This window comes from Callorhinus ursinus, unplaced genomic scaffold, assembly GCF_003265705.2.
Source record: "Callorhinus ursinus isolate GAN/ISIS: 27379988/994484 unplaced genomic scaffold, GSC_fseal_2.0 scaffold21, whole genome shotgun sequence".
Classification (NCBI taxonomy): domain Eukaryota; kingdom Metazoa; phylum Chordata; class Mammalia; order Carnivora; family Otariidae; genus Callorhinus; species Callorhinus ursinus.
The window spans coordinates 16,721,364-16,743,667 of NW_027397083.1; the positions used below are offsets into that span (position 1 = coordinate 16,721,364).

General features: G+C 40.7%; 1 long non-coding RNA gene across 1 annotated transcript in view; it reads right to left on the bottom strand.

Moving 5' to 3' along the window:
* Positions 1–18,719: 18,719 nt before the first annotated feature.
* LOC141374729 (uncharacterized) overlaps positions 18,720–22,304 on the bottom strand; it is a 53,625-nt gene continuing 50,040 nt past the window's right edge. Inside the window, exon 3 of the long non-coding RNA XR_012381847.1 lies at positions 18,720–19,439. This is a non-coding gene — a long non-coding RNA (uncharacterized lncRNA). The remainder of the gene's footprint in view (positions 19,440–22,304) is intronic.

The window sequence follows — 22,304 nt, forward strand, 5'->3', positions numbered from 1 at the left end:
GAAAAATGGAGCTGGGGAGGGGGGTTGGGGGTAGTGAAGGGCTGAGGGAAGGCCTCATTGAGAAGGGGCATTTGAGTGAGGCACTGAAGAAGGACAGGGAGAAAGCCCCACAGATAGCTGAGGGAAGACAGTTCCTAAGACCGGGTGTGCCTACCAGGTTTGCAGCCTCCCCCCAAGGACAGTGTGGTGAGGGGATGTGAGTGAATGATTAGGAGACTCCTTTGGGCTGCACATCAGGGCCCCAAGCCAGGGTGGAGGGTGTGTGCACTGCCGTGCGCGGTGCCCATGAAGTTCAAGGTCAGGCCTGGCTCTCCTTTCTAAGCTTGCTCAGATCTCCAGCCAGCTTACCCACTTAGGAAGTCACCCTGCCCTTGTGGAGAACAAACATTTACAAAAGATGGCCCGGAATTTTGGTCCGGTTTCATTTAGAGAAGCCAACTATTCCCAAGGCAAACCCCGCAACTCGAGAAAGGACTAGATGTTGCATTCCCTCAGCAAGAAAGAAAGTGCTGCCCGCCCCTCCACGTGGGCCCATAATTATATAGTTAAGGGTATAAATGAGGTTGATCTTTTTTCTCCACCTCTCTTCTTTCCTTTCATAGAAAACAAGGTTCACCGTGTTTTCCTTAATTTTACCTTCATTAATCTTATTAGAGTTTGGCAAAGCTTGTTCCATGAGGGGAATGTTTTCTTTACCAAAGTTCATGATTCTCCTATTCAAATCACTAATTTCCATGGTTTCACTTCAGTGCTTTTGTGCTCCTCAGGCCTTTCAGGAATGAGCTCAATTATCAACCCCGAGTGAATCTGAAACCTGATTCAGTCTTCTTATGATCTGATTAAAGAAATGGGGTTTTATAAATGTCACTAAAGAAATCATCAGACCTAGACTGCTAGAGGCTGGCCGGGCCATAATTTCCTCCTGTGAACTTGTGGCTTATTATCTTTCGAATATTTGAAGCAGATCAGTGGTCCGGTGGTCATTGTGTTTCTTAGGGGGTTAAGATTTTACCATGAAAAACATTCTTTATAATACTTGGCATGCACATTCCAAAAAAAAAAAAAAACCCTATCAAGAGACTGGCAGTTTTTAAATTAATTATTTGAGCTTGAACAATTCAAAAGCATCATCAAATTAAAACAAGGTAATTTGGCACAGAGGTTATTGCCCATCATGTCTTCTAATTAGTTTTCTGTATTTTGAAAAAACAAAAACAAAACATTAAATGCTGAGATAATGAACTTTGGGGGCGGCGTTCCGCAGCAATCCCCTTGGTGATGGAAAAACAGCGCTGACTTCCAAACAGACCCATCTGATCTTTCCCAGAAAGATCTGTTTGTAGAAAGTGGCAAGAGTAAGACTCAGTCTCCTTAGAATGCCTTTATAGCATACTAGCTGTAAACTGCACAGATGGTTATGAGCAAGGAGAATAAAAAGAAAAACAGAAGGGCACTCTCATAGAGTTAAGATTGCTGGGTCAAAGGGTAAATGCATGTGTAATTTTGATAGTTATGGCCAAATTCTCCTCCACAGGAATGTACTCTTATATTCTACCTGTAATGTATGAGAGGCCAGTTCTCCCACAGTCTCACAGTATTATCAAGCTTTTGGGTTTCCACCAGCTAATAGGTAAGAAATGGTGTCTCAGTGTGGTTTTAATTTACAGTCCTCTTATTATGAAATTGGTTGAGTGTCTTATCATATATTTAAGAGTCATTTGTATATCTTTTTCTATAAACAGCATGGTCATGTTATTTTTTTTTAATTTATTTATTTGAGAGAGAGACAGCACAAGAGAGAGCAGAGAGCACAAGCAGGGGGCGGGGAGTGGCAAAGGGAGAGGGAGAAGCAGACTCCCTACTGAGCAGGGAGTCAGTCTGATTGATGTAGGGCTTGATCCCAGGAGTCCCCCTCCAAGATCATGACTTGAGGCAAAGGCAGATGCTTAACTGCCTGAGCCACCCAGGTGCCCCTGCATGGTCATGACCATTTTTCTATCAGGTTTCACTGTTTTTCTTCTCAATTTTAAAAGTCCTTTATACAATAGGGAAATTAGCCCTTTACACTGAGAGTTGCAAATAACCTCACCATTTGTTTTTGTTGTTGTTGTTATTGTTGTTTGCCTATGTTTTTGTTTCTCCATTAAAAAGCTTTAATGCATTCAAATTTACTAGTTTTTTTCTTTTTATTGCTCCTAGGATTTGAGTCATAGTTAGAAAGGCTTTCCCCACTGCAGATTATAAAGGAATTTGTCCACATTTCCTTTTAGTAATTCTCTGGTTTTATTTTTTACATTTAAATCCTGGATCCATTCAGCATTTATTCTGGTAATAAATGCTGGTGTATGTTTTTAAATAGACTTTATTTTGTCATTTGATTTTTTTCTTGATTTCATAGTATTTTTAAGATTAATCAATTGAATGTTTTTGTATTTTATCATTAACATCTTTTCTGATTTTAAAACTAGTGTATGTTAATGAAGAGTAAAGAAATGTACAGAGAAGCAGGGGGGAAATTCCAAAGAGTATACATATATGCATATTTACACTTTTTAAAATCATATTGTATATTATTGTGATAATGCTGCCGATACAATTTTGTATCCTCCTCTTTTTCACTTAACATTCTAATACAAACCCTTTCCCATGGTACAAAAAGCAATTCATAAACATGGATTTTAGTGCCTGCAAAATAATCCATAATTTGAATATATTGTATGTACTTACTCATTTTCCCATTATTGATTTAGTTTTTTGGTCAACCTGTCATTTCTTAACTATCTCTAATTCATAACTAACTGTGATTACTATATCTACACAGTGCAGTTTGGAAGATGAATTCCAGAAAAAGAATTGTTTTGTGAAAACCTAAGCACTTTTTTTTAAGGATCCTGATACATAATGCTTAATTGCTTTCTAGAAAGGTTATAGAATACTGCCACCAGCAATATGTGACACTGTCACTATATCTTTTTTTTTAATATTTTCTTTATTTATTTGACAGAGAGAGACACAGCAAGAGAGGGAACATAAGCAGAAGGAGTGGGAGAGGGAGAAGCAGGCTTCCTGCTGAGCGGGAATCCCCATGCGGGGCTCAATCCCAGGACCCTGGGATCATGACCTGAGCTGAAGGCAGATGCTTAACAACTGAGCCACCCAGGAGCCCCTGTCACTATATCATAATACAGCATTTTTGAGAAATATCATTTCCTACCAACAAACTTATTTTTTGAATCAAAAAGAAAGTAAAACTTTTAGTATGGAGCAGATAAAAGTATTATCCAGAATATCTTTGCATTTACCAATAAATTTAGTTTTTTCCTCCTTTCATGTTGTATAAGTCAAGGTAGTCATAGTTATACAATCAAAACACTACTAAAATCCAGATGTGTAATTTGCACCCAATTAATAAAAAAACTTACATTAATTCTCCTAGCAAACATTTATTAAGTGTATCAGGCCCTATCTGGGCCACATGAGATACATTAGTGAACAAAACAGACACCCCCTTCACATATTCAAGTTACCTGGCCAAGCCCTTGAAGGCATCTGAGTTTGTAGCATCTAGTTAATATAGGCTATCTTGCATTTATTCTTCTGCAAATTTTCACCCATTCATTTATCAAATACACATATATATATTGATTGCTTACGTTGGGCCAGACACTATTCTGGGATCTCAGGATAAACCAATAAACAAAACAAACTATAGGGGAGCATGCCATACACACTATCATAAGTAAGTAAATTATATAATATGTTAAAAGTTGATAAGTAGTGCTACGGGAAAACAGTAAGAGAAGTCAGAAGTGGCACTGTACTATGTGGGTGGGGTCTTCAATTTCCTCCACTATTTTTTCCTATTAAATTCTCTTTGAGGGCTAAAATATTTTTAAATCTTTTTTTTAACTTTTATTTTAAGCTAATTTTAAACTTATAAAAACAAGTGGCCAAAATAGTGTAGAGGGTTCCTGGATACCTTCACCCCGCTTCCCTGAGTGTTAACATCTTACATAACCATAGCATAATTTTCAAACATTGATACAGTTTGAATATCACCACTTTCTCCACTAATGTTCTTTTTCTTTTCCAGGACCTTATGCAGCTTCCCCCATTGGATCTACCTGAAAGGATCTATTTCCTTTCATAGGATTTTCATGTCTCTCATAACCTTGACGATTTTGAAGAGTACTCCTTATTTTGTAGAATGTCCCTCAATTTGGATTTTTGATGTTTTTTTCACATTTGAAGTAAGATTATAAATTTTTGGCAAGAACACCACAGAAATGATGTCATGTCCTCAAATCAAGGGGTTTGATGTTGATATGTTTTATTTTTGGTGATTTTAACTTTGGTCACCTGGTTAAGGTGGTATCTGCAAAGGTTTATCCATTATAAAGTTACCGTCTTTCCCTTTGAAGTTAATAAATATCTTGAGAGAGATACTTTGAGACTTTGCAAATCTTCAATTTTTTTGTCCCTTGATTTTTTTTTTTTTTAAATAGGCTTCATTCAGGGCTTGAACTCACAACCTTGAGATCAAGACCTGAGCTGAGATCAACAGTTGGACACTTAACCAACTAAGACACCCTGGTGCCCCTGTCCACAGATTTTTTTTTTTTATCATTCATCTGTAAAGCTTGTCTGCAACATGAATTACTGTAATATTTACCTAACGGTGATTTTCTATTTCCATCTTTCCTTCTACATCTATTCATTAAAATTCTATAAGAAAGAGCCGTCTCTTAGCCATTTATTTATTGACCTATATATTCAGTTATATATTTATCACAGTCTAGTCTCATGAATATTCATTTTATTCTACGGGCAAAATCCAATGGTATCAATATTTGTTTTGTTGCTCAAATTGTCCCAACTTGACCATTAGGAACGTTTGTAAGGAGACTTTTGTTTTCTTTTGACATGACCCCATCTTATTTAGAGCACTTCTCTCCTTTCTGGCTCCACAACACTTTTCAGGCTCATCTTATATTTTTATATTTTCCCTGCCCTTGCCCCTACCCTACTATTTCTCCAAGAAGCCCTGGTTCCTTTTATTGGAGAATGGTGCTTACAAACCAAGATCTGGGCACTAGTTGTACTCACTGCGACTGGGGACCTTTGCTTCTAGGCCCTCTCAGTAGATAGAGCTAGGAAATTACATATCTATTAAACCATGCCTATATACCCATCAGTACCATCTATACCCATCTATATTTCTGTATGTATCTTTCTATGCGTATGTATCTGTGTGTATGCATGTATACATATATATAAACATGCATATATTCGTGTATACATATGTGTACATATATGTGTGTGTACATAATAATATGAATTTATATTGATAACTTGGATTCTAATCCATAGGGCTCATTTTAACCTTTCCCCTTTCCTTACTTGTAACTTCTTTCTCCAACACTGAGAAACCCGGTTGTGATTATCTACAGCCTATTCACTTATTATTAAATGTTCTAGTAAACATTTAATGAGATACACATTTCTAAAGAGGAGACAGCATTTGAATGGTTCTTTTTGTCTTTAGCCTGACAATTATCTAATCAAGGTAACTGTTTTCCATAGTTACTGAAGTCAATTCTTTTCATCCCCCTTTTTTAGTGTATTTATGGTATTCACTTGTCAGTGTTTGTTAATGTTAGTGTTTATAAGCTCCCCCTATATCCTAGTTAGTTTTGCTTGTTTATTTTTTAGGGCATATGAAAAGTATATTGAAATATTACTATGTTTTAATAAGAAGGGCCATATGAAAATATAGACTCAAAGATGTTATTAGCCTTTTGAAACTCAGTTCTTGGTACAGTGTTGGCAATTCAATCACTATTTATTGAATAAAAGATCTTATTTATATGTAAATGCAAAATTGTGATAAACTAAAAGTCTAGTTACAATGGTATTTGAAGCTAAAATGATGGCATTGGGAAAAAAAAAACATGGCTGGGAAAGAAAATTAAGAAAAAAATGAACAGAATCCAACAAAATCAGAGGAAAAAAATAGCCTCAGATTCTCGCTTTGACTTTTTTGACTAAATCCTGTGCCTTTTCAATCAGTACTTATAAGGAGTTTCACACAAATTTGAGAAATATCAACTTTGTCAAAGATCTCTCAAAAACTGGGTTATGCCCATATCAGAGTTTAAGTTAGCTAGAAAGCCATGTTATCCATAATGTTATTTTCATATTTTAATGTACTTTTTATTTCTATAGAATCTGAGATGTCTTCTTTCCATTTCCCCTGTCTCATAAGGAATTTAAAGAACTTTCAAACAAAAGAACACATTTAATTATTTCACATTATAAATCCGCATCTTTCCTCTGAGTAAATTCCATAATAGGCCACAACTAATTTAAATTTCCAAATAATTTAAATTTCCTGTTCAAAATGGGGGTGGGGTTGGAGGGCTAGGGGAAGGTTTCACCTTCTGTTATTAGTTGTTGTGCGATACCTTCCATTGTCGTTTTTTTGGGGGGTCATGTTAAAAAAAATAGTAAACACAAGGTTCTTCATAAAGCCTGTAAACATATTTTCTTTTTCAAAGTGGGGAGATGAGTGACAAGATACGTGACAGCAATAACAACCTAGACTATAGGAAGCGTTTTCTGAGCAGAATCTGAGTAAGATTCCTATCAGCTAGATTTTTCCTGCATGTTGTGTTCAGCCTGGCTGTTAAGCATCAAGTGGCCTTGATGTTGCAGATATTCCCACACATACTTTTTTTGCTCGCAAACTAGAGTGTTCACCAAAACAGCACCTTTCCCCGAGTTCCTCACTGACACGTCTCCTTGGCCTTCATCCTCCTTTTTCCTGCCAAATTGTGCTTTCAGGAAAGAATCTGCATCAGATTACTCCAACTTCCATGAATTAAAGCCCACAGGACAGGGAAAACGAGAAGGAAACCAGCATCTGGGGGCATATTCCAGGCCCTGTGCGAGGGGATCTCCATATATTCCTTTTTTAAAAATATTTTAAGCCTTATGTCTAAAATGAGAAACGGTGGGGATTTGACCTCCATGTTCAAAAAATTTTAGTGAGAAAGTTTAAAAAAATTATTTTAACAGATGGAGTCACCCGTCCTGTGAAAGGTGATGCTACTCTCCTCACCCCACTTGGGAGGGTTGGGAGCAGCATCTACCTTTAACTTCTGCTCATCTCTTCCTCCTCCCTTGGGTAATCTAGCTCCTCACATACTAGATTCTGAATAGTATTAGCTGAAGATTAAGTTGTTTTCACTGACAATCAGAGCAGATTCTGTTCTCTGAGCTCATTTCACAAATATTTATGGAGCTCCTGCTTCATAAGTCTCGTTTCCTCTAAAGGACGATTGGGAGAGGATGTACATGATATAAAGCATCACCCCTATCTTCAAGAAGCTCACAGTCCTTGGATAAACACACACATGGAGTGTAATTAGAGAATATGTGTGTGTCCAGGAGCGGCGTCTCTATGCTTTCTAATCTCCGTCAGGTTCCAGGAGCCTCACGAATCCCGTGTGGAGTGTTCTGATATCCCTGTAACCTGCTGTAAACACATCTACTTTCTCTGGCTCTCAAACAATAATAAACATGGTGGGCGAGCGATAAATAACTCTATGGGGGCTGTTCTGTTTCCAGCTGGAAGGAGCCTCCTTATCCTTGTTAGTGCTGGGTCGGATTTAGGGGTTTAGGCTTGGTGTCACAGTACCTTTTCTCTCTCAGGATACACGATTTTTTCCCGAGCTTTTATCTTGATTCACGCAGCAGGGTCTCTTTATTTGTCCTCTGGCCCCAACACAGGGTGAGTGGGAGGGAGTGTTGGTGTCTTGTCTTCCCAACAGAGTTGAGAGACATACCTGAGTACCTCATCCCGAGAACATCCCCATATCTCTGGATGTGTTTTCCCTGCGGGTGATGAATACAGAACAAGAGAAGGAGGCAATCAGGCTGACCACATCCACTGTGAACTTCCGCTCTCCTTCTCGGTCTCTGGAGTCCTGGGTGTGGGACAGGGTTGGCTCCATGTGCATCTTCTCAGGAATTGCCCAGGACTTGATGAGAAAAGTGACTTCCAACTCTACTCTTGGACTCACCCTGGCCAGTTTAAGTGAAATGCGTACTGTTCCAGCAGCTAAGAGACTTAGGTGTGTCATGTTTTCTGACGGGCTCTACGCTCCTGGCTGGTGTGGTTGAGAGCCTGGTCTGCCTGGCCGGGGTAACCACAGAGTGGACAGTATTTGTCTGCTCAAGCACACACACCATTTCCTCACCCTGATGAGGTAGTTGCAGAGAGACCTCTGACGAGGAAGACAGTGTCTCTTGCTGTCAGGCTTCTTTGCACGTGTCTCAAAATCTAGAAAAAGCTGAAGACAAAGAGAATTTCTCAGGAAAGGGAACCAGACCGTAAATAACTAAACTACTCTGGTTTTACAGAGAAATAAAACAGTTATGAGTTCTTTGACATACTTCCTCATCCCAAACCTACCACTTTGGAACTCCTTGGATGAAATCTAAAAGATAGTAACCAGGAAGACGAAGTCAATATTTCTATTTACTTTGTTGAACGTCCTGCAGAACTTGGGTAAAGATCCCACAGTTTTGTCTAGAGTTTCTAAATAGTAGCTGGGAAAAATGTCCGTAATCCTTTGGACTCTGCGGAGCGGAGCGGGGGGGGGAAAGAGAGGAAGTTGTCTATATGATTGCATGTGTATTTTTAGAGTATGGACATTGTATTTTTTAGGTATTTACAAGTCATGGGAGGATCTTTACAAGTCACGGGGGTTACCTCAGGATGGGGGTAGCGGAGTGGGGAGTAGAGAGGGCGGAGACAGCAAGACTATTACTTTTGTTCCTTTATACACTTTATAGGTCTGTTCCAATTGTTATGATAAGCATTTACTATTATGTTTATAATTAGGAAATATAGCATTTTGTTTTAAAAAGTAGCTAGAAGGTCTGCCTGTGTGCCGGAGGCTGGGAGGAGGATTAAGTCGGAGACTTGCTCCTCAGGCAGGAGCACGTTGGGCCGCTCCGAGCCCCTCCAGCCAGGCAGTCGCTGCCCAGTGGGCTCTTCTGCCACGAGCAGGAGGCTGAGGCTGGCTGTTGGCAACTCGCCGGCAGGAGCCTGCAGTTCCTCAGTCCCAACCTCTAGGACACGTCAGTGTGGTGATCCATCAAGAATCAGGCTAGACTCATGACTGCAGGGAGAATCTCGAAACCCAGTCAGCTGATAATCAGGGGGCACTGCCATGGGGCCTAGAAACTCATACTGTGTTTAGTTACAGCCAGCTCTGAGCAGTCACCCCCGGGGCCAGAGAGCATGCCGGTGCTTTGCAAACATTTTGTTTCATCTATCCCTATGCCTATGCTGTTGATACTGTTATTACCCACCTTACAGACGAAAAACAAAAGTTGAGAAAGCCAAATAATTTCTCCAAGTTTGTTCAGCTTTCAACACAGGGCTACAGTGAAAATATAATTACAGTTGTATAATTGTAGTATATGAATGTGTGTGTACACAGCTATTTATTATACAGATATTTATACACTTATAGTATATGCTCTACAGCCTCCTAATTTTTCCGGCACTTTCTCACATCTGGGTAACCTGTGATCTACAGTTTTCTAAAAAGCAACAAACATACTGGATTTATTTCAAGCTTCCAAAGGGCCTGAGGTGTCAGAGACACTCACTGAATAAGTAGTTTAATTGTCTTTATTTGTTGGACACAGTATTGACAGGACTCAGACGCCAAAGAGGTTGGAACAGAAGCATCCCAGGATGAAGCAGTTAGACACAGGTCCGGCATTGGGAGAGCCTTGGTGACGCTTTATGTACAGAAAGTGTTCTAATTCTTCAGCCCACTCTTTCCTCATATCTCTCCCCTTTTCCTCTTCCTTTCCCTATAAAAACATCTGAGTTTGTGTTCTGGGATAAGAGAAAAATGCAGGTTCTACCCAATTTAGTTCTTCCTCTACTGATCTGATTAGAATAAACAAGAGCCTCCTAGGACTTGTAAAAAAAAAATCCTTACTCAGATCTTAGATGAATTATTGCCGAGAGGTTTTAATTGGCTGTGGTTGGCTTCTGACCTCTTGTACAGATTGATTTATGAGGTGAATTTGCAATCCACTGTTGGAAAAATTGATAGCATGGTAGCAGATAGAAGTTACTGTTTGAATAAGGCTTGGAAAATATTCATGCCATCCCAGCCCCCACAACAAACACCCAAATTCATGTCCACAGGCAACATTCCCTAGGAGCGCTGATGGGCCCTAAGCTCGCCCTATGTGTTTGTTTTTAGAATCAGATAAAGGTTGCCATTTTGTAGTCTGCAGAGGGAAAAATAATAAAATGTGTAAGATAATCCTTTTTCTTTTTCCCTACAGTTCTTCAGGTTTCTGCAAGATTTTACCTATGAAGGTTTCTCTTTTAAGAGAAAAGTGATTTGTTTTGTTTTGGTGGGGGTTTTTTTAGCCACCATTTTAGTATTTTGTGTGGTTCTTCAGAAGACACATGACTTCTACTTGTGGGGAAGTCAGATTTGGAGGGACTGCGTGGGGCAAAAGTGAGCACATGCCAAGTGGTAGAGGTTGGCTCCACTTTAACTGATATATCTGGAACTGGATCCCTTTAGAAAAATGGAAGACCTGTGCTCAGTGATATCTCTCTACTTCATATTACTTCTAGGATACAGGGCAGGGTTCATATCCAACGAGTCATTCTTAGAAAATGGTTTAGAGATAAGCAAAGCATTTCCTTGTATGAATTCTTGTAGCCTCTGTGTTACACTGATTTACATTGATTATCAGGCACTATCTAGTTCCTGTCTCTTTTCTCTGAAGACCTTCTAAACCTTCCACGGCACTTTGCTAGGTGTAGAGCCAGTGCCTAATAATTTTGTATTATCTTTGTTCATTTATTCATTCATTCAACAAGTCTTTCTTGAGTGCCTACCATGAGTAGCCTCTGAGTAGGCACTTAGTGTACAGTGGTAAGCAAAACAGATGTGGACCTTACCCTTACGAGGCTTACCTTCTGTAAGAAGGCAGACACTGAACAAGTAAAACACATAAATATGTCATTACAAATTATATGTGTGAAAAAGAAAAAGAACAGGATGCTGTGGGAGAGCATAGAGGGGGATGCTTACATTATGTGAGGTAGTCAAGGAAGAACTCCACTGAAGAGGTGACATTTAAGCTGAGACCTGAAGAAAGAAACCAACCATTAGAATGGGGAAAAGCATTCCTGGCAAAAGGGACAGCATGTGCAAAGTCCCTGCATGGAACTAGGGTTGAGCATGTGCAGTCCAGGAGCTAAAAAGGGCCTGTGTGTGGGAAGTAGAGTGAGCAACGCAGAGGGAGGGTGGATAGATGTTCAGAAGACCAGAGTTGTTTAGGGCTTTCCAGCCTAAGTTAAAAAATCTGGATTTTGTTCCATGAGGGGGGAAGACAGAACTTCACAAAGACACTGCCCTGAACCTCTGGTTAAGGAAGCCTTCTTGTCAGCTTTGAGCCACATTAAATGAGGTCATGTCTTTCCAGAAAATTCAGTGTATCTCTTTTAGTATTTTTTTTTTTTTTTAGTATTTTTTCCAACACATACTATATATCCTGTAGATATACTACACTGGGATAGCCTCTGCTTGTGTTCACTGAATGTATGATAGCGGTATCCTCCTGTTATCAAATATTCTTCTACAGCTTAATTTTTCCTTTGTGGGTATACCATAATGGATCTTGCCTAGCTCCTATTAGACATTTGAGTCTAATAACCTAGTAACAATATTAATAACTTAAGGATAAATAACTCAGATAACAACATATAGAACTTACTTGCACATTAATTTTTGCACACACATGCCTGATTATTTCCTTAGGCAAAATTCCCAGATATGAAATTAGTGGGCCAAAAGAATACACTTACTTTTATAATTGGATCAAAAGTGCCACAGTATCAGCTTGAAAGCTACCAGTTTACACGCCCGTGGGTGAAGTGTGAGAGTCGCCATTTCAACAGGAGTACTGTTTTCAAATGGTGTGTTTTGGGCTACAGGGGAAAGGGGAGTTACTCATACCCACCTGGGTTGGAATCTTGCCTCTTATAAGCTTTGGGTACTGTAAGTAAGTACATAAACCTTAACCTGAAAGACTCTCACTTTGTTCTTCCAGAACATAAAGGAGGGAATGCCTCAAAGAACAGATGCAAAGATTAAAAGCAATCATGTATGGAAAGCACTTAACAGAATATAGATCTTCCTTGACTTATGATGGCATTATGCCCCAATAAACCCACCCCAAGTCAAAAATATGGTAAATTGAAAATACATGTAATACACCTAACCAAAGGAACATCATAGTTTAGCCTAGCCCACCTTAAATGTGCTCAGAACACTTACCTTTAGCCTACAGCTGGGCAAAATCATCTAGAACAAAGCCTATTCTGTAATGAAGTGAATATCATGTAATTTATTAAATACTGTACTAAAAGTGCAAAACAGAATGGTTGTGGGTACAGAAAGGTTGTGAGCGTATCTGTCATTGAACTTGTGATCCCCCGGCTGACTGGGAGATATGGCTCACTGCCCTGCTCAGCATCACAGCACAGAAGCGTGTTATTAGCCCCGGAAAAGATCCAGATTCAGAATTCAAAGTACACTTTCTTTCTTTTTAAATTTTTAGTGGGCTCCATGCCAAGTGTGGGACTCAAACTCGTGACTCTGAGATCCCTGAGATCAAGGGTCGCACATTCTGCAAACTGAACCAGCCAGGCACCCCTCGAAGTACAGTTTCTACTCAATGCATATGGCTTTCCCACCATCATAAAGCTGAGAAATCATAAATCCAATAGGTACAGATGGTCCCTGAGAGATCATAGTCAGGTACCATCTGTACCTACCTCGAGTAAGCACCGATCTGTGTTCTCCCCTCCCCCACCCATGTACGCACAAAGACATACACACACATTTGGGGTATGTGTCTTATGGTTGTGAATTTTGACACTCTCGTGAGCAAATGAAAAAAGGAAAATTCTTGTCTCTGTTATCACATCTTTGAAGGACTGAATAAAGTGTTTACTCACCTTCTCCTGGCGATCTCCACCTTCTGAGGTGAAACCTCTCCCACATGGATATTTCCTTTCTAAAGAGAAGACAAGTCATCTTTGGCTAACACTGGGCTTAGAGACTATCTGTTTTGCCTTCAACCTTTCATTATGTGTTCATATTATGAGGCAAAAACATGACATGGGAGTAAGAGCCCCTTGAGACCCTGGGTTGGAAGGTTGACTCGTGCCACTTACAGGTGGCTTGGGCTTGGGCAGGTTGTTCGTGTTCTCTGAGCCTCATTTTCCCCCACTGCAAAATAATACAGTACCGCTTCTTAGTGCTGATGTGAGGATTACATGAGAGTAACATAAGCAAGGCACTTAACCTCTGCTGTGTCAATAAATCAATACATGTTTTTGAATCCAACTCTCATATCCACCTCCTAAGCAATGGATGGTAAGGATATAAGCACACAAAACTTCCTATCCATGAGAGAAGACATCTGCTCTTAGGTCTAGCTCAGTCTTTTATTCCTGCAATGATCAACTGCCTCTCCTCTTGTATATGCAGTCTTCAAAAATCACAGTGACTCTGATCTACAACCTAGATAAGAAAACTCAAGCGACAAGGAAAGTGATGAATCTCCTGATGCATTGCAGAGTTGTTTGAATGATTAGGTTGACCTGCAATCTTCCCCATTTGTCAACCTAGAAAAACTCTGAAATGGCCAAGAGGTCCAGATAGCCAGTAGCCTAGAGAACTGAAGAGTGGAAGGGGTGCCTGAGTTCATGGTGGTGCTCAGAGAGTGTTAACAAGCAGAGAACCACTGTTTCTGTAAAGTTTGCTGTGAAAAGGTACATTCATTCCCATTGGGAGTGATGGCCCTGTTGTTATCATGCCGGAACCAACTTGGGCATAGATAGCTTTTATTTGAGGTGGGAGTGGGGAGCAGTTAGGGTAGGAGAAGGGCCCAGATAATCAGAGAAAGCTTGGGAAGATCAGGAGTTTGAAAGTCATAACTTAAACTAGGTTTTGAGATTGTCTAATTAGTTTTTTCATTCTTGTTACTTCCGGAAATCTGTTCTTCCCAGCCCCATACAAAATAGGTACAAGTCCCCAAATTCTGAGTTTGTAAGGTATTAGCTAGAGCATGGGCTTTGAGACCTATTTTTGAGACTGATTTCTACCTGCAGCCCAGATTTCTTCACTCCTGGATGTTGAACCAGACATCTTGAACATCCGCATCTCAGATAAAGACAACTCCCTTCTCATTTACTGGAGCCAAAGTCATTGAGGTCCCTCTTGTCTCCTGGTTGTTTGTTTGTTTGTTTTGCTTTGCTTTTTTCTCACCCCTGTCCAATCTGCCAGGAAATCCTATTGGCTATACCTTCTAAACACATTCAAGCCAATCTGACCCTTTTTAACTACTCTCATTACCACCCCTTACCTTCTCTTGTTGCCAACCTTCACCTCTTATCTGATTATTACAATACCCTCTTCATTGTTCTCCCTTGTTTTATCCTCGGCCCTTCAGTCTATCTCCAACACAGCGTAATGGAAGAAATGGCAGATGTCCTCATTGTTCATACAGTGATGGGCAAATAATGCTGAAATCATGCACATCACGTGGAAAGCATGGTGGAAGCTCTGAGCTAGCGGTTGTAATTGTGAGAACTTCAGAAGGGTACTCGCTCACTTAGACATCAGCCCAGTTATACTGCTGACAGGGGACGAGGCCAGGCAGGGATACTGGAATCCAAAGCTTTAGAAAGGTGCAGTCTTTTATAGCAAACTTGACGGCGTTCTCTGGGCTGTTCTGGACACAGGGAAGATATTCAGGAGCTGGACAGTTTCCAAAAGATGCATTTGTGATTCAGGTGATCCAGAGAAGGAATGGCTGTGAGATACCCTCCCCTTCTCCCCTTCTTCGCCTTCCTGCCCGCCCCCCCCCATTGTGAATCCTCACCCTATACAATGGTGAAATGGGGAAGGAACCATAGACAGCAAACCCTCACATTGCACTTGCACATGCCGGGCTCTGTGCTGTGCAAGTGACATATATGAACCAGTTTGATCCTCACAGCGATCCTACAAGGTAGATACTATCATTATGCTTATTTAAAAGATGAGAACATCGAGGCACAGAGAGGTTAAGTAACTTTCCCAAGGCCACACAGCTGATAAGGGCAGAGCTGAGATTCCTAATTTGGAAGGTGATGGAATAAGAAAGCGGACTTAACCAGTCTCAAAAAGTCAGATTAATCATGTGAATGTACACTTGTTCATCAGACTCTAGGCCTGCTTTTGTGTCTTGATAAGCTGGCTGTTGCCCACGGTCCTCTAAGCTGGCTGTTGCCCACGGTCCTCTAAGCTGGCTGTTGCCCACAGTCCTCTAGTCTCTCAGCTGGCCTCATTTCACCTATCCAATTGACACTGCTCCCCACAGACGCACCCTAAGTTCTAGACTGGCTGGTCCTTTCTTAGACCCCAGACCACACTCACGCATTCATTCTTGCCCAGTCTTCCTCAACATCCTTCATGGCATGCTCCCCACTCAGAGCTGGGGCTCCATGTCCCATTAAGGGTGTCTGCCTTTGGGATGAAGAAGCTTGGGAAGGCTCTCCAGATTTCATTTCTCCTTCCCTCTCCAATTCTCTGACTTTGGACTGAACTCTCTAGTTCCTACATTTCTGCCCTGTTCTTGTTTCCTGCCTTCGGCCCCGTGCCTCCATATGGATACCTCAGGGTATCTTCCTGGCTTCTGGTTTCGGTGTCACCCTGGGTGATGTCTCTTGGCCAAGCTCTGCTCCATGCCCTGCATCCTGAACAGATCCATGCCTGGCCACCATTTGTCTAGCAGCCCAGGTGGGCAGAAACTGACTTGAACAACCTCTACTTCTTTCTCTATGTGTCCAAATCCTGTGAGAGTCCTATCAAATCCTTAGGTCCTCAATGAGACTTTCCCTAACAATGCCGTCTGGTATTTTCTCTTTCTGCTTCTTGATCATCCACATGTTTATTGGCTATACCATCCATTTTGACACATGCTTTAACTTTCCTTCAGCACTCTTTACAGTTGGTATTATTCACCACCTGCTCCCTATCATGTCTCTCCAAGAAGACAGCATGTCCTTCTAGCCCAGGACTGTTTCGTGTACTTCCTCTATGTTCCCTGTCTCAGCAATCCTTGCTGATCTGAAGATTTTATGACAAATCCATGAAAAGTGGGTTATTGAGAGAAATATGATGTTCTGGAGACAACTGCAGTGTGGTATGTGGGAGTCTGGCTTTGGCGGCTGGCAGGTGTGGCTGGTTCTGCCAGTTTATGGGTGGCCCTCTTGTATAACCTCCATTACATCTGTCTCCTCATCTGGAGGGCTATTGTGAGGGTTGGCCAAGAAAATATATAAACAGTTCTGTAGGAAGATGTCTGGCACATAGCAAGTGCTCAGTGAATATAACTGTGATTTTTTTCTTGTCCCTAGGCTTTGAAATTTATATCAAACTGAACAAGAGAACATACTGGAATATGTTCCCTGGTGAATTTGTCTGAGGCTTCTCAGACTGTGAATCTGTCCCAGTATGGCATTTTTGAATGAATTGGATATTAAATTGGAATGTAGGGTTTTCAACCCCTTGAAACTGTGGAATTAATGCTATTAAACATTCAGGACATAACAATAAAAAAAAACATTCAGGACGGAAGGTTCTCGGGAGAGCCTGCAAGATTGGATGGAAGGGGTAAAGAGAAAACTTTTGATTATTTCCTGATTGTGACTTTCCACCTGGCCTTCCTCTGTTTCCTTCCTCCCTCCCTTCCCCTCAAGTTTTGAAGCCTTGTCATGAAAATGAATGAAGGATCAAGGAAATCATTGATATATTAGGTTATGTGCATATAGATATTTATAGACTCTTTCAAGTCTTCAACATTTAAAAATCGAGTTTACTGTTCTTAGTAAAATATCACTGGTTGATTTCGTTCACTCACTCTATTTTTAGCCTGTACATTTTATAGCTGCAACATGAGGCAAAACCCATTAAAATCTTGACTATTCATTCAGGCTTTCAGATGTGGGTTCTTAGACACTGAATTACAATTGCTATGGATCTATGTTAATTTTTGACTAATGAGTTCAAAGACCATCTCTCACTGTTAGTGTTTTCTCTTTATTTCATTAATTCTTAAACATAGGGTTCTTGGTATGTGTCATTTTTGGAGATAGAAAGATTACTAAGATATGGGCCCTCCCCTTAAGAATCTTCATCTACTGGATCATAATGATCTATTGTGATAGACTAGTTAGATTTCCAATGATGCATCTGAATACTAACCTCATTAAAAAATACGGAGGAAGTTTTTTTTTTTGCTAGGAGTGTGTGTGTGTGTGTGTGTGCGCGCGCGTGTGTCTGTGTGTGTGGGTGTGGGTGTGTGTATTTACTACCCCCTAAACAATTTTTTCATGCTTTAACAAACTTTTTTAAAAAGTCCTCAAGTCCAGCTTATAGTTGGGGAAGATATGTCCACTTGGGTTTCCTATAATATTGTATTACAGTGTTATAGATTCAGTTATTAAAATTTTTAATTTTTTTCCATACTTTTAAAATGTAAAAGTCATCTTATACCTCCTAAGTGTTCTTTTATAAAACAAATCCTTTTGTTCTCAGGAAATATTTGTAGAATAGATAAATAAACCCATAGGAAAATTTAAAGACTCTTAAGTCTCTCACATAATTGAAAACATCTTATCCAGCTACATTATTTACTATTTTATGAACTTTAATAATGTTTATTTAATTTTGGGGGGGTTTGCTTTCCTAGGTGATACATGTTCTTCGCAATTAATGACAATGAAAATTAGTTATTTTCTAAGCGTTATTTGTCTTATTTATGTTTCGTGTGCTGTTGCATTGTATAGAGCAAGCTTTCTTACCTTCAGCACAATTGACATTTTGGGCTGGAGGATTCTTTGTTGTGGGGGCTGTCTTGTGCATTGTAGGATATTTAGCAGCATCCCTGGCCTCTACCCTCCAGATGCCAATTGCACTCCTGTTCCCAAAGTTATGACAACCAAAATTGGTTCCATACATTGCTAAATGTGCCCTGAGAAGCAACGACTGGTCTAGAAGTTCCAAAACATTGAGCAAGAGCAACAGGGATAAGGTCATCCCTAATTTGCTTCTGATTTCACAGGGAATAATGCTTCCGGTGTTTTTTCATTAAATATATCAGTTTAGCATAAGTAGTCTTTATGAGGTCAAGGAAGTAGACTTTTACTCTTATCTTAAAATAAATAAAATGTAAATTTGCAGTGAGTGCTGATTGATGATAATGCCGGATAAATTCTTTATGGTCAAAAAGAATTAATACAATTCAGTAGACCCCTTAGGACCAAGGCTGGGTAGGGAGAGTGTGTGTGTGTGCATGTGTGAATGTGTGTGTGTGTACGTGTGTGTGTGAAGGAGTTGGGTGGGGAGTGTTGTGTAACTCTTGATTCTGGACACTTGTCTCCTAGAAGCCGAGAAGAATTTGTGCTAAGAGAACACAGCCAAGGCTTTTTGCACAGTGAAGGGAATCCAAATGCCAGATTATTGCTGTAGCTGAGAGATAGCCCCTAGGTATTCAGGGTAGATGAGTTCTTTAGCCACTCTTTTCAAATGATAATTTATTGCTCGTTTTGTTTTTCTGAACTCATTTTATTAGGCTTCTGCTTTCAACATTTCAAATATACCAAAGAAGTTGAGAGTCCCTGTTATTAGCTTCCAAGGGCCTTGAGCTGGCTGTCCCTGTGACTGAGGTGACGGTGGCAGGCTTGGCAAAAAGCTGGGAGGTCGTGTTCAAACCTTCAAAACCAAACCGGGGTAGGGGCCACAGACGGACGGCACAGGTGAGGGGAGGCATAAATCCTACTCCTAAGTTGTTCAAACTCCACTTGGCCTGAATGGGCCTCCCTCCATGGGGGGTTCAGAGGCCCTCCCCCGCTCCGGGGCTGGCGGATTTATGTCCGCTAGCCCAGTGCAGGAGAAAGAGATTACAAATGCTTTCAAAGTGTGCGTGAGGGGGTTGCTGCTGGGTCTGAGCGGTCTGAGACACAGAGCTGAGTCTGTGAGGACCTGGGCTGGTGCCAGCGAAGGGAGTAAGGTGGCCTGAGGAATGGAAGGTCACTGGCCAGTTGGGGGTTGTGATAATTATATCCTTGTTTCCTTGAAGGTACCAGCGTCCTTGATTTTCCAGCTTCAAAGAGAGCTGCCTCTGAAGTAGGGGGACGTTCACACCTGCTCTGCTGCAGTGATTTCTGCCTTCCTGGCTGCAGACTCAACAAGACAACAATACGTCTGTGGACATTTTCAAGGCCGTATTTATACACCAGGCATGGGAAGCTTCTCTTCTACCCTTTCTTCCTAAATGAAAATGAAAAGGTTAGCGTGCCCCGAGAGAATTCAGCAATGAACCCAATTTAATGGTTTTACCTTAAATTCAGATACTTTGTAGGTCAGGCACGCTAAATCATCACACACACACCCTCGTCCCCTCTCCTTCCAATTCTTACACCACCCCAAAGGGGCTATCATAGAACCGGAAGTCTAGTAATTACGGAAGACGGCACTATACGGTACACCTGGAATGTTTGTTTTCCCTTTTTCCTCTCCCATTCATCTCCAGAGAAGCTGTGCCAACAAAAGTTAAGAAGTCTAAGCACGGTTCTGACTTTCATATTTTCCTTATGGCACTTAACATTCCCGTGAGACCTTGAGAGAGGAGAGAGGTATTTATTGTTTTAAAATGGGACCCTCTTTGTCTACTGGGCGCAATGAATATGTTCTAAAAATGGGATTTCCTCTGACTAAATGTATACTTGCTGCTCCTCATCCCATCTTTCCACTGATCATCCCATTATTAAATGTGTGCAAATTTAAAACCATGTTTTAGGTTAAAAAATTCCATTTGTTAAAGATGGGATGACTGGTTTCTGGCACTTGAAACCTTCCCAAGAATTAGACTGGATATTACACGTAACCTCTTAGATCCTGTGCTCTGATGTTTCTCTGGCTGCCACCAGCTCTGCGGACCAAACCTTCCTTCTCTAGGCAAAAGCAGTTGCTGGTCAAAGCCTTTCTAAGAAATTAGAAAGAGGGAAATATTGTCTATTTTTCTAGCAAGTTCTTGTTCTGACCTTGACAGTGATTGATTGGGCTTTCACATACAAAATATTCCCTCTTTTTAACTTTTACTCTAAGATTGTACAAATACACACTGTTATGTTGATGAATTCCCAATTTAGTGACATAACTAAATAACTAGAATCTTCCCTCATTGAAACATATATTCTCTCCCCCACACTCTTCTCTCTGTCTTGCTCTCTTCCCCCCCTCCTTCCCTCTCTCCTTCTCTTTCTCTCTCTATCTCAATTGTGCTGAGTTTCCCACTTCCTAAGTCATGGGTAATGACTGCTATGACTCCATCCTCCAAAGTCAGCTCCTACCTGTCACCTGGGACCCTGGGATTCTGAGCTCTTGCTTGTGATTTAATAACGAGACCCAGTGGAGCAGCCCAGGTGCTGTATCTCATACCCTTACTGATTGCCAAGGGAACATTTAATCTGTTGACTTTATGCAGTTATGCTGGTCTGGCAAACATACCTGGAGCTGTAAATTATTTAGATGTTTAATTTATTTGGTGTAGAAGGAGCTCTCTTATACCTTAGTTATCTAATAGCAGAAGATGAAAAACCACTTTGTTTGCAAATCATAAAAACTTTAACAGATCGTACCTTAAAGAGTAAAACAGACTTCCCTGACTTTAAAGGTATAACCGGGGTCCAAACAAGCATTGTTAACACATTATCCCCTAAGATAAAAATTATGGCATAAATCTGGTTAGGTTAGAAGTGAAATGTGAAACAAAGGCCTTCCATTAGATAATAACAGACAGCTAGTCTGAAGTGAACACAAAAATAGACTATAACTGAGGGGTCAGGAGTGGACAGCAGGGGCCTTTGCCAGAGGGCCCCTCTCCCCGTTACAATGTACTTCCTGATGACCCAAGGAAGGAGATATTTAAAAGCCCAGGTAATGATATAACTCAACCCTATTAGTATGCAAAATTACTACCTAATAGTGAAACATGCCATTGTTTTATTTATTCTTCGACTTTATACTTAGTACATTATCATTAAAACAGAAATTCAGCACATGTTTCATTAAAATAGAAACAACAAAAATAAATGGTCTCATGGAGCAACTACTGTCGCATCATAGGGTGGGAGCCCCTCCCCTCCAACGGTTTCATTCACTCTCCTGATGAGAAAGGGTTGATCCGAAGCAAAAATAAACATAATCTATAGTAACACAAAAATATAAACGATAGGAGTACAAAAATTCTGTATACAAAAATTTTGTAAAATTTTTCTTTTACAATGCCTTGCTTTAAAGGTCCTTCTGGAATCAGGTGACTTTATTGGGCTTTCATTTATCGTCACGCAAATACATTAAAATTTTTTGTTTAGCAATGGGAGACAGCAGGGTTTTAGCTAAGAACACCGGTTCTGCTGTCCAGCTGCCTGGGTTTGAATTCTTGACTTTTATTAGCTGTGTGACATTGGAGAAGTTATTTAACTTTTCTGCACCTCAGTTTTCTCATTTGTGAAATAGGGATATTATCTTTCTCACGGAGTTTTTGTGTGGTGAAGTACATTGCCATGACATGTAAATGCTCAATAAATGTTAAATTATTGCTGTTAATCATTTCCTATGTGCTTTGGACTCATTTCCTCATTTCCTTACAATAAAGAATGCTATGAAGCAGTTATTACTTCCATTTTGCTAAAGAGGAAAATTTACCCCTAGACCCAACATTGAACCAAGCAGAGCCCCATTGGAACTCAGGTCAGTAAGTCTCTGTGGCAGGTCTGGATCCCCAGGAGGGGACTCTGAGAAAGAGATCCTGGGGCGGGCCGTTTACGGAGGAGTGCTCACAGGCGACATCTATGGGCCACGGGAGAAGCTGCACCTCTCCCCCCCTCACTGGGAGCTCAGGCACTAACTCGGCCCCTCCGATTTGAACCCCATTGAGGCAGAAGGTTGGCCATTAACCAGCCACTCCATGGAATCTGCAGTCCTTAGACATAGGCTGCCCCGGAAGTGGGGTGGCTTTGGGCAAAGCAGCTCTCTTCATCCAAAAGCTCTCTCCTGAGAGGGTCGGAACTGAAGAACTGTCAGCAGCCAACCCGCAAGGCAGCTGGGGGCATATGCACTTCAGTCTCGAGG